The sequence below is a fragment of the Littorina saxatilis genome, linkage group LG17 (genome assembly GCF_037325665.1).
Source record: "Littorina saxatilis isolate snail1 linkage group LG17, US_GU_Lsax_2.0, whole genome shotgun sequence".
Lineage (NCBI taxonomy): Eukaryota > Metazoa > Mollusca > Gastropoda > Littorinimorpha > Littorinidae > Littorina > Littorina saxatilis.
In genome coordinates this window covers 15,942,569-15,954,865 of record NC_090261.1, presented here as the reverse complement: position 1 = coordinate 15,954,865, position 12,297 = coordinate 15,942,569, and the positions used below count along the sequence as shown (strand labels likewise).

Sequence of the window (12,297 nt, the reverse complement as noted above, 5' to 3'; positions counted from 1 at the left end):
CTGAAGTAGATTGTTGTTGTTGTTGTTGTTGTTGTTGTTGTTGTTGTTGTTGTTGTTGTTGTTGCCACATTTTGTGATGGTACGCAGTGTGTGGCCTCAGTTCTCGAAAGCTCTCATCTAGTTCTGTCACATGTGAACATGTATTTTCTCTCCAAAATATGTACCCAGCTAATTTATTTGTTTACTATAGCCGACATCAAATTACATCACAGGCCACACCCATAATTAAGTTGTTGTGCGGTGTTTATATATACATTTATATGTTTTCGTTGTCATTTGTCATACAGCTTGACTTGTAACAGATTTTTTTCAAGTGCGCTGATGCGGGATTTTGTAAGCATAGGGAGAATGATGGATGCATAGTACTGGAACGGACATAATACAAGGACAAAATAGGTTGTTTGTTGTTTTGACCTAAGGTGAAGGAGAGGGGGGATACAAGTGTGTGTGTGTGTGCGTGCGTGTGTGTGTGTGTGTGTGTGTGTGTGTGTGTGTGTGTAGAGTGATTCCCCAAAAAAACCTACTAGGCAGATGTTCATGAAACTTACCATTTTTCTCGATATTTGTCTTTGATGACGTCCTATCCGGCTTTAAAAGAAATTGAGGCGGTACTGCGGCAATAGCATTCTTTAATCAAATTAATACACATTTTGGTCCAACTGCACACGAACGAACACCTACACATGGTAAATCAATCAATCAATCAATCAATATGAAGCTTATATAGCGCGTATTCCGTGGGTACAGTTCTAAGCGCTTGTCGAAGAGTTGTCAACACAGGACTAACAAAGAAACTAACATCTACAGACGGACACGAACCCTATCACACACTAGCAAACCCTGATAAACATACAACAAACAACTGTTTAACAATAATGTACACATCAATAGCTAGGTCCAAACAAAATAATATTAAACACAAAGAAAACACCTCTCACAGAGCACAGCACAAGAATGTCTTTTGGGGCACAACACATCACGTCGAACATGAAAGTCGCAGCCAGCTACGGGAAGAACTGAGTCTTCAACCTACTCTTGAACGCGTCAAGAGAGGGGCTCTGGCGAAGCTCAAGCGGCAGGGAGTTCCAGACGGAGGGGAATGCACGCTGACCAGCAGATGCGAGTTTCGAGCGAGGGATGTGAAGGCGGAGTGGGTCAGCAGCAGAACGAAGGGGACGGTCGGAGGGCTGGGTGTACAGGTCCAGGGAGGATTGAAGGTACTCGGGAGCAGAGTCGTTGAGACACTTGTAGACGAGAGTGGACAGTTTGTAGGAGATTCGGGTGTTGACAGGGAGCCAGTGCAAGGAGCGAAGTAGGGGGGTGATGTGGTCTCGCTTCGTCTTCCTCAACGTCAGCCTGGCAGCAGCGTTCTGGACTCGTTGTAGCACATGCATCTCTCTCTCTGTCTCTCTCTGTCTCTGTCTCTCTCTCTTTCTCTCTCCCTCTCTCTCTCTCTCTCCCTCTCTCTCTGTCTCTCTGTCTCTGTCTCTCCCTCTCCCTCTCTGTCTCTCTGTTTCTCTCTCTCTCTCTGTCTCTGTCTCTGTCTCTCTCTCTCCCTCTCTCTGTCTCTCTCTCTGTCTCTCTCTCTCTCCCTCTCTCTCTCTCTCTGTCTCTCTCTCTCTGTCTCTCTCTCTCTCTCTCTCTCTCTCTCTCTCTCTCTATCCCCAGCTCCCCCCTTGGTTAACCTCAGACATTATTGAGGCTATGGCGATGCGTGATTATTTTAAAGAGCGCAACATGAAAACAGAGTATAAACTACAAAAAAAAAAGTTTTGAACACAGTGAGACAAGCAAAGGCAGACTATTTTAATAAACTGATTTCTGAAAAAAAGGATACAGCTACAATCTGGCGAGCAGTGAATGAAATTCTTGATAAATCTAGGAAGGGATCAACCAATTCTCATTTACAAATATCTCCAAATGATTTTAACAAACACTTCATTTCGCTAGCAGACAACCTAAAATCTTGTCTCAAGCAAAACGATTCCCTTGATAAGGATGATTGTTTTGAAAAATTAAAAAATTTCTGTGGACAAAAGTTGACTCAAACTGACACATTTTCTATTCTTCCAATCTCAGTGCACGAGGTAGGAAAACTGGTAGAACAAATGGCGAATAAGAAGTCAATGGGTCCAGACAAGATTCCAGTCAAGTTGCTAAAACTTGCTTTACCTTACATTGTCGATTCCCTAACTTATGTTTATAACCTAAGCATACAACAAAATATGTTCCCTTCTATTTTAAAGTGTGCAAAGGTATTACCACTTCCAAAAAATAAGGATCTTACAGACCCAAACAACTTTAGACCTATTTCCCTCTTACCTGTTCTATCTAAACCCTTAGAAAAGCACGTACAAAAACACCTACTGGCATATATGGAAGAAATGAATCTGTTTCATTCGTTTCAGTCTGGATTCCGCTCGAAGCATTCCTGCCACACCGCCTTAAGCTCTTTATGCGAGACTTGGCTGTCAGCAATAAACAAAGCAGAAATAACGGGAGCGTTGTTTTTTTGACTTTAAGAAAGCCTTTGACCTAGTAGATCACTCACTTCTACTGAAGAAATTAAAATGCTATTTAAAAGACGACTCCGCCTGTGCCTTTTTTGAATCGTATCTTTCAAAACGGAAACAGTATGTGTCCATTAACTGTAAAACTTCGTCAAACGAGTTTGTCAGGAGTGGTGTCCCTCAAGGGTCTGTATTAGGACCTATCTTGTTCTGTATTTATATAAATGACTTACCCCTTCATGTGTCCGATGAAAAAGTTAGATGTGAGTTCTTCGCGGATGACTCTTCTGTTCACACCAGTCAAACATCTTTGGAATCCGTCAACTCTTCTCTTCAAACAAGTGTGGATGAAATCACTGAGTGGTGCGTTTCTAATGCAATGATCATTTATCCGATTAAAACAAAGAGTATGGTGATAACCACGAAACAAAAACACCAGTTAAGTCCTTTACTACTACAACTGTCAGTTGGCTCAACTCAAGTGCAGCAAGTTAGGGAACATAGACTATTAGGTGTTACCATTGATCAAGAGTTGAAATGGCAAACTCATTTGAGTAATATTTGCAAAGTAGTATCAAAGAATTTTTACCTGTTATCAAAATTAAGGCATTACGCCGATTCTGAAGCACTCAAAATGTTCTATTACGCCCACATAATGCCTCATATAAACTTCGCTTCGACACTTTGGGATAACTGCAGTGATGTTCATTTAAAAAGACTCAATTCCCTGCATCGCCGAGCTGCAAAACTTATTCTGCATGATTTGAATAGGTCCACGGATGATAAACTAAAGCTCCTGAATGTTCTCCCCTTGAAACGTTAAACAAGGCTGTGTTCATGTATAAAATTCTAAATGACGACTGTCCTAAATATTTGCAATCACATTTCAAACATGCCACAAAAAGATATGGGTCCCAAAATATCATCCCTGCTATACCTCGCATAGACCTCTACAAATCGAGCTTAGCCTTCTCGGGAGCTTTTCTCTGGAACTCCTTCCCCCAACAGATAAGAAATGCAACTTCAGTGAAAATGTTTAAGAGACAATCACGTTCACACATCATTCGTGAATGAAATGTCTTGTTCGATTGTTATTTTGTTGAACATTTTGTGCTAGTGTTAACGGATGTGTAGCTGATTTGAGCAACTTAATTCTCAAAATGAAAGGTTTAACTATGTCAATGTAATTTTGTAATTTTTGAGTTCTCCTTATATAATTTCTTAAATGCACATTGTGTTGCAATCCATACAATGTAATTCTGTATCTTATATGATTGAAGTTTTGTTTTTTATGTCCGTCTGTCTTTATGTGTTGTATAAAGGACAGGTTGGAAGAATAGGCTTTGCCCAAGGACTAGTAGTCCTTGGCTTTGCCTAAAACCTTTATCCTTTTGTAATAAAGTTCTGAGTCTGAGTCTCTCTCTCTCCCTCTCTCTCTCTCTCTCTCTGTCTGTCTCTCTCTCCCTCTCTCTGTCTCTCTCTGTCTCTCTCTCTCTGTCTCTGTCTCTCTCTCTCTGTCTCTCCCTCTCTGTCTCTGTCTCTCTCTGTCCCTCTATCTGTCTCTCTCTCTCTGTCTCTCTCTCTGTCTCTCTCTCTGTCTCACTCTCTCTGTCTCTCACTCTCTCTGTCTCTCTCTCTCTCTCTCTGTCTCTCTCTCTCTCTCTCCCCCTCCCTCCCTCCCCGTCTTTGCATTCCTTCCTTTAAGGCTGTTCTTAACCAGACGAACCATTGGTTCGCCGAACTAAGGTTCGCGAACCATGGTTTGTGTCTTAACTGGGTGAACTTGTTCGGCAAACTCAAGGACTAGTTCGTCCAGTTAAGACACGAAACCTGGATCGCCGTCAAACGAGGGGAGCTCACTCCGAGTCGACAATAAAAGCAAGTAAGTTATTCCCCTTCCAAAAATGGCTGCCTCCAAGACGAAATCACCGATTGAGTGGTAACTCCGTGCTGGTTGTCGATTTGGGTCTCTCCTTCCCACTTGATCATGGTGCACGAAGCCTGGTAATCTTGAACTTTAGTGTGTTAAATTCATAGCTCAGAATCGAGTGGCATACTTTACTTATTTTAGATCCAAGTACCTGTAATCAAGCCCAAGAACATTTATCATGAAATTAATTGACGGATTAAGCTCCAAACCTAAGCATAATTAATTAATTTGGTTGTTTGATCGGCGAAAATGGCGTAGGTTGTCAACCAAGGGACTTCAATTACACGACAAAGTTGCCTCCCCTGTCCGCTGACACGGATAATTCCTTCTTTGACGCATGTAATTTGTAAACAAAATGCATTCGTACCAGAGTACGCTATGATTCGTACAGTTCTTCGGAGTTCATTCCGTGACTTTAAAGGGATCTAAAAGACTTGTTATGATTACAAGTGCAGGTTCTCCAAATTTGGAGGCTTGAATGCCTCTGAATTATGAGCTATGAATTTAACACATTAAAGTTCAAGATTACCCGAATCCTATGTCATTTACCCTCCTGGGTTAAAGGTTATACATTGATTCGAGAAAATAACATGACTGGTATGGACTGATCATTGTGTCTACCGTGGAGCCATCGGGGTTCTATGGGAAATGCTACACAAAAAAACTTGCCTGTGAAAAGGGAAAGACGGTGACCAAAAATAAATGATAGCGATATTTCTAATTGTGGATCAGCAGAGTCGAGAAGCATACATGATGTTTACCAAAGTGTGTGTGCGTGTCTGTCTGTCCACGTGTGTGTTTGAGCTCTTTTCGGTACAGAATATGAGTTTGGGGATTGAGTGAAGAGGGAGACCTAAAAAAAAACTACTCGGGATTTTGGTTCTTTTTATCACAATTCAGTCTGTTTTAATTTTCAAGTTATATCAGAAATTTTCTATTTGCACTGATACACTGGAATCCCTTGTGGATGTATTGCTTTAAGGGTCTACAAATAGTACTACTGAACCAATATCATCCTGTTTCTTTACGTTTTGAGCAATTCAATTGGTCTTGGTTTTTGTTTTTGAAAAATTTGATTCCTCTTCATTCTTCTCAAAAAAAAGCTTTCATTGCGATAAACAAAACATTACTGGATAGACGTTTTCTTGGAGAACGTCTGTATTAGCAAGCATTTAAAGTAGGAGGACGATATGGAACGTACGATAAAAGGATGTGCTTTAGCTTTCTGTCTCATCATTTATAAATGTTGCCCTTCAATCACACACACACACACACACACTTTTGATCCAGCTCCAACCATATTTCATAAGGCTTTATTCGGGGTTGTCTCTTGTTCTTAAACATCCGATTTCTAAGCACACGTCTGTGCTGAGAATATGAACATGAACCGATATGAACATCAATGTCAGCCGCCTTTTTATTATGAAATAATGTTCATTTGTGTTCCAAACACTTCCGAAGAATACTTGTTGGTGTGTCTTCAGTCGCCCTGACATCATCACAACTCGACCCTGTCCTGCAAAAATACAAATATATACAGGGTGACACCCAAACATTCAACCCAAACAAATGCTTATTTCTTTTACATCTGTTGACCGAATTAGTTATCTTTCTTTTTTTCTTTCTTTTTTTTTGGTCCCTGTCCTGTCTTGTCTTGTCATGCCTTGTCTTGTCTTGTCATCCCTCTATTGGCCTACTGGCAACCTTTTCCTAACTTGTCTTGTCTTGCCATGTCTTGTCTTGTCTTGTATTGTATATACATTTAGCATACATTTGGGTAAAGGTTTGCGAACAGGTAAGGGGTGTAAGAGAGAGAGAGAGAGAGAGAGAGAGAGAGAGAGAGAGAGAGAGAGAGAGAGGGAGAGGGAGAGAGAGAGACAGAGATGGTGGTGGTCTATGTTACATTACACAGGTCAACACAGTTGCAAGTTCATAGGTTAAAGGCTGCCCTTTTCGTAGCGTTCATTAATTAATTCCTATTGTTTACATGTGCCAATAATGTTATAAAACTGTACCTAAGGGGATATAATAACGATTGGCTGTAGCTTTCGAAAACAGAAAAAATTATTTCAGTATTGCAAAGTGGTGTTGATAGTGTCGAATGTAAACAGAACAGTCTCAAAGTGAAAGTGGATGTTTTCCGGAAATTGCGAAGTTAACAAGAATACAGAAAAGCGCGCTTTCCTGCTTAGCACAATCCGCTACCGCGCTAATCTGGCGTGTCAATATCACTACGTTTTGCACGTGGAAGGTGAGCGATTTCCTTCACGCGGGGATTGACGAAGCTGTACTGTCTGTGTTGACGGTCTAAAAATAGCCCAAGCCCTGGAGAACTGTTTCTAAAGATAGCAATAAACTTTATTAAGAATTGATTATTTCTTGTAATTGGTAAGGACTTCAAACCTAAAACTTTGCAGGAAGCTTAATTTATACATCCCCGCAACGATGGGAAAAGCCCTGGAAGTAAGTAAACTAATTAAATAGGACTTTGTCAGCCTTTAAATGAGGGGTTATTGTGTATAGTGAGGAAATAATTTTCTGATGTATTTTTAATTCATTATTGGTGTTTTATTCAAAACGTACGGTCAATATTGAAAGTTTAAAAAAAGTACTGCCCTCACATTAATACGAAGGCGGGATCACAGCTGGATAAGACAAGGTACGGCAATTTCGACCCGGAGGTCTCTTTCAGGGCGCACAGAGGATGAGACAACACAGGAGAAGAAAAAAAACCCACAGATAATAGCACACGGAAGGAACGATTACAGCAGTTATAATTAAATTACTTTGTGGGTCAGGGTTTTTTAGGAGTACAGGGGAAACCCCTTTTAAGACCTTAAAAAATGTGAGAAAATCAAGTCTTAAAATGGAAGGGGTCTAAAAATGGGGGTAATTTACAGAGGTTATGAACAGAACATCTTCTTCTTCAGCGTTCCAGAAATTCTGGTGACGTGTGAGCTTGTTTGCCCATTTGGGTTCCCCACACTATATTCTGAGAGCATAGTCAGCTTTACTCCGCTTTCGTTGAGTAGGCATGCTGGGTATTTTCGTGTTTCCATAACCCACCGAACTCCGACATGGTTTACAGGATCTTTTCCGTGCGCACTTGGTCTTGTGCTTGCGTGTACACACGAAGGGGATTAAGTCACTAAGCAGGTCTGCACATAAGTTGACCTGGGAGATCGGAAAAATCTCCACTCTTAACCCACCAGGCGGCAGCGACCGGGATTCGAACTCACGACCTCCGGATTAGGAGGCCGACGTCTTACCACTGCACGCCACTTCACCCGTCACAGAACATCTAAAGAAGCAAGATCAATTATAAAGGAGGAAGTCTGAAATGAATGGATCTGAAAGGGGGGTTCCACTGTGGAAAAGTACCTGTCAGTTTACCTGTATGTATTAGGACTGGGTGGCCGAGTGGTAACGCACTTGCGCTCGGAAGCGAGAGGTTGCGAGTTCGACCCTGGGTCAGGGCGTTAGCAATTTTCTCCCCCCTTTCCTAACCTAGGTGGTGGGTTCAAGTGCTAGTCTTTCGGATGAGACGAAAAACCGAGGTCCCTTCCGTGTACACTACATTGGGGTGTGCACGTTAAAGATCCCACGATTGACAAAAGGGTCTTTCCTGGCAAAATTGTATAGGCATAGATAAAAATGTCCACCAAAATACCCGTGTGACTTGGAATAATAGGCCGTGAAAAGTAGGATATGCGCCGAAATGGCTGCGATCTGCTGGCCGATGTGAATGCGTGATGTATTGTGTAAAAAAATTCCATCTCACACGGCATCAATAAATCCTTGCGCCTTGAAAAATTTAAAAATAAAAATCCCTGCGCTTAGAACTGTACCCACGGAATACGCGCGATATAAGCCTCATATTGATTGATTGAATAAGACCACCCCTGACATGCGGCACATACCAAATATCTACAAGTGCTTTGTGTGAACAGTAAAAAAATTTTTTTTCCTTTTTGCGAATTCATTTCATTAAACACAACAACAACAAAATTCATCAAATTCCAGATGAGCAGAAGGGCTTTCACAATTATGACTGGGCCTTTAAAGGCATGTTCCTCACCATATTACCCAGCATATCAGACACCACATGTTTGACTAGGTTTTTACATGGGAACAACAAGACTATACAGGATGGTAAAAAAACCTCCCTATTTTCTTTTTAATCACATTTTTGACTGCGAAAAAAAAAGAGATCAAAAAGGAAATAGGGTGCTTTTTTTTTAGACACCCCTTTTTACGTCCAGCTTCTTTTGGTGGAGATTCAAGTTACAGACACATGTGAAATTCATTAAGCAAAAAGGTTCCCACTATGCACTGCCACAGAACACAACCAGGTTATTAATGTGCGGTACAGTGTATAATTATGTTTAAGTAAAAGGATGCCCTTCTTTTGTTTAATTGGAGCATCTATGATGTCTGACATTTTGGTTCTAACGGTAAGGAACGTATGTTTAGGCTCTAATAAGGACAGTTTGTCTTGTCAAAAGCCTCATGCATATTCCTTCCTCCCCATGCAAGACTTTCTTTTATTTGAATATATATCTGCCTTTATAGTACAAAAATCAAATAAAAAGGTCGCACTCTGCGCATAGCGACAAAAATCGCAATTTTACCAAGAAAACCTCACACTCTTTATGTGGAGAAAGACCCTGACTGTTGCAGTATGTTATGCATTTGAAAACATCTGAAATTGTGTACTTGAATTCTACAGTTTGATCAGTTCTGTGTGTTTAAAAAGTTACCTTGATCATTCTGACATGCTCTTGCTCAAATCACATCCCAGACAATATTGTAGACTCCATTGATAGACGCTGTGGTGCATGGGAGAACTGCATTCTGAGGAAACGAAAAAAATATACACTGAGGAAGAACAGTCACAACAACATTTGCAGCAGCAACAGGCTATATAATTTTATTCAAAGAACACTTAAATAAGGTAAAATGAAAATCAGTGTTGTGTCAGTAAATTTGATTTGGGGGAGATGGAAGGATTGGGGTGGGGGTTTAGAGGCGGGGATAGAAGGATAGCTGGGAACCGGGGAAGGTGGGGTGGCTAACACAGTTTGATCATGTAATGACTGGTACAATGTTTAATATATCTAAAAAGGCAGCAACTCTGTAATGCATTATGTGAACCAACTTCTCCATAAACTAAATAAAGATCAGTAAATAAAAGTTACCTCTTTCATTCTGGAATCTTTTTGGTCCCATCACAGCTCAGACGCAGACTCAATGGACAGATACTGTAATGATGAAAAAAACACCAGCATTTTAAGGGAGAACAAGAATTATGCAGAGAGGAGAAACAGTAATGAGTAAGAACAACAGCAGCAGCAGCAGCAGACTCAATACTCTTACTCTACATAACACTCTCACTGAATGACTGATTCAGTAACTAAATCCCAGTGAAGTGCAAGTGATCAAAATTACTGATGTAAAAACAGAGAGAGAGAGAGAGAGAGAGAGAGAGAGAGAGAGAGAGAGAGACAGACAGACAGACAGACAGAGACAGACAGAGAGAGAGACAGACAGACACAGACAGACAGACAGGCAGAGACAATGCGAATGTGTGTGTGTGTGTGTGTGTGTGTGTGTGTGTGTGTGTGTGTGTGTGTGTGTGTGTGTGTGTGTGTGTGTGTGTGTACATGGGAAATGCAGTGCCATTGAAAACAAACACTTGCTTCATTTAAATATCAACAGTTATACAACATAAGAGGCAGTAGAAAAGTTGTACATGAAAATAAATGTTGCTCTTGCTGATGGAAAAAGAGCAGGGGGAGAGGGTCGATGTTGCTTGCACTTGCAGATAATTATGCACTAACATCCAGCTGTTTTTCTGGGTGTACTGTAACCCTGTAATGTTTAAGCAGAAATGTTTGTGGATCACGTTATGCTTCTGCTTTTAGATCAGTTTGAGTATTTGCAATATTACCTGGATCATTGCGGCATCCTCTTGATCACATCACATTTGAGACTTTGACCTATATAGACTCCATGGGCAGACGCTGAAGTTATTACAAGGGCATTCTGAAAAATGACAATACAAATGCAGAGATGTAGAACTTTACATTACACTTACAGAAGCAACAACCAGAGAGCTGATTTATACAGGTAGAGAGAGAGAGAAAGAGAAGAAGAAGTATAAGAAAAAAAAGAGCATAGAAAGAGAGAGGGGGTGGGGGATGGGGCAAAGGGAGTGTGTAATGTGACGTGAGGAAGGGGAAGAGCAATGGAAAATGAAACTCTCAGTACTTTTAATTTATATTAACAGTTATGGAACTATTTGAGCACTCCCCATAACCACAAACAAGGTACAGACGGCAACATATGTTGCACGGAAGGGTGGGGGTAGTTGGACTGGAGAGTGTTGTTATGGGTTTAGGGTGGTGCTGGGGCGGAGTGTGTATGTAACTTGATAATAATAAGCATGATCAGTTAGAGCTAACAACTATCTTGATCTTCACAGACATAAATTGCACAATGATTTCACCAGCATGTACCTTTATTTTTGCCCTTGAGTTAGGTGGAAGACAATGTTGAGTGGTGAACGCAAGTTGTATTGATCACTGGGTCATCCTGCGGTCCGGGCCATTCATCTGCACATTGCACCAGCACAAACAAACACAATGTTATGATCTCAATCAGCCTGCATGGTCAATCATGAATCTAAGAACACAAACACTGTCCAGATCTAATTGAAAACGAGATCATCATTACTTGGGAAATTCAATGAAAATCTAGCAGTCAACGAAGCAGATAGATCTGTCCTTGCGATTGTTGTTGCAAGCAGATAAATGTGTGAACTTCCTTATCTCAACGTTATCATTCAACATATTGATATTTTGCCTGATGGATGTTGTGCCGATGAGATAAACAAACAATCAAAATCAAAGTCATAAACTTTTGAAGAAAAAAATTAAACAAATTGAGCAGAAAGAATCTAGCTTACTGCTGTGCTGATTTCGACAAAATCAATGCGTTTACATGCCGAAGTCATTCCTGCTTTTATTCATATCATACTAGATGATCCTAATGCACAACAATACGAAAACAAGCTCAGCGAAATGAGTAACACTGCCTCACCTGCACTAGACAATGCTGCAGAAGCGAAGGTCGTCTACGACTGGAAATTTCGAAGTCGAACAGCGGCGTTTTTTCCCTCTCAGCGGTTGTCTTGCTCGGAAAAGTGAAAAGCTTAACTTGAAATGGAACGGAAGTCACCATTCTACCTTTTCGTTCAAGCGTTGTTTTTATAAAATCTCAGAAAATGTAATTTTGACTTGGGTGATTTCGTCCGCCATTGAGATTCGGTTTTTCAATAATTTGTCTTCCTCCTTGGCAGAAGAGTCAAAGGTTCGGCCCGATCTTCAAGGTTCCCAAGACATGACTTGCAAACCCCGAACCTAGTTCGCCGAACCTCCCAAACCTAGTTCGAAAACTCAGGTTCGTCTGGTTAAGAACCAAGACAAGTTCGCCGAACCAGTCTTGAGGTTCGCCGAACCCCACGAACCTAGTTCGCGAACCAAAGGTTCGTCTGGTTAAGAACAGCCTTTAACCACCATGGCTAAGAAAACAAAACAAACTATAAACAAATGCGTAGATTAGTGTTATGTAGGTTTACGCCCCAAAACGTCAAAAAAGGAAGAGTTAAAATTCGTCTCGCGGTCTCTGACTCGCACTGACCCATACTATGTCTGTTCTAACGGGGCAATCCATCACTTCACATGGACTAGTCACAAGTCACACCGGTGGCTTTAAAACACAATCATCCAACTCAGTCGGGCTGTTGACTTTTGGAATGCTTCCAAAGGAAGGGACAGCTTTATTCTGTGTAAAAAC

At 41.0% G+C, this 12,297-nt stretch overlaps 1 long non-coding RNA gene across 2 annotated transcripts; it reads right to left on the bottom strand.

Moving 5' to 3' along the window:
- Nucleotides 1–5,506: 5,506 nt before the first annotated feature.
- LOC138952640 (uncharacterized) lies at nucleotides 5,507–12,009 on the bottom strand. 2 transcript variants are annotated; one of them, XR_011451399.1, is made up of 6 exons: nucleotides 11,542–12,009; nucleotides 10,959–11,054; nucleotides 10,391–10,485; nucleotides 9,639–9,701; nucleotides 9,201–9,294; nucleotides 5,507–5,956 (listed from the first exon to the last, which is right to left on the bottom strand). It is a non-coding gene; the product is annotated as an uncharacterized lncRNA (long non-coding RNA). The 2 variants fall into 2 exon arrangements; XR_011451398.1 differs by lacking the exon at nucleotides 11,542–12,009 and having other exon boundaries at nucleotides 5,508–5,956; nucleotides 10,959–11,238.
- Between the last annotated feature and the right edge of the window lie 288 nt (nucleotides 12,010–12,297).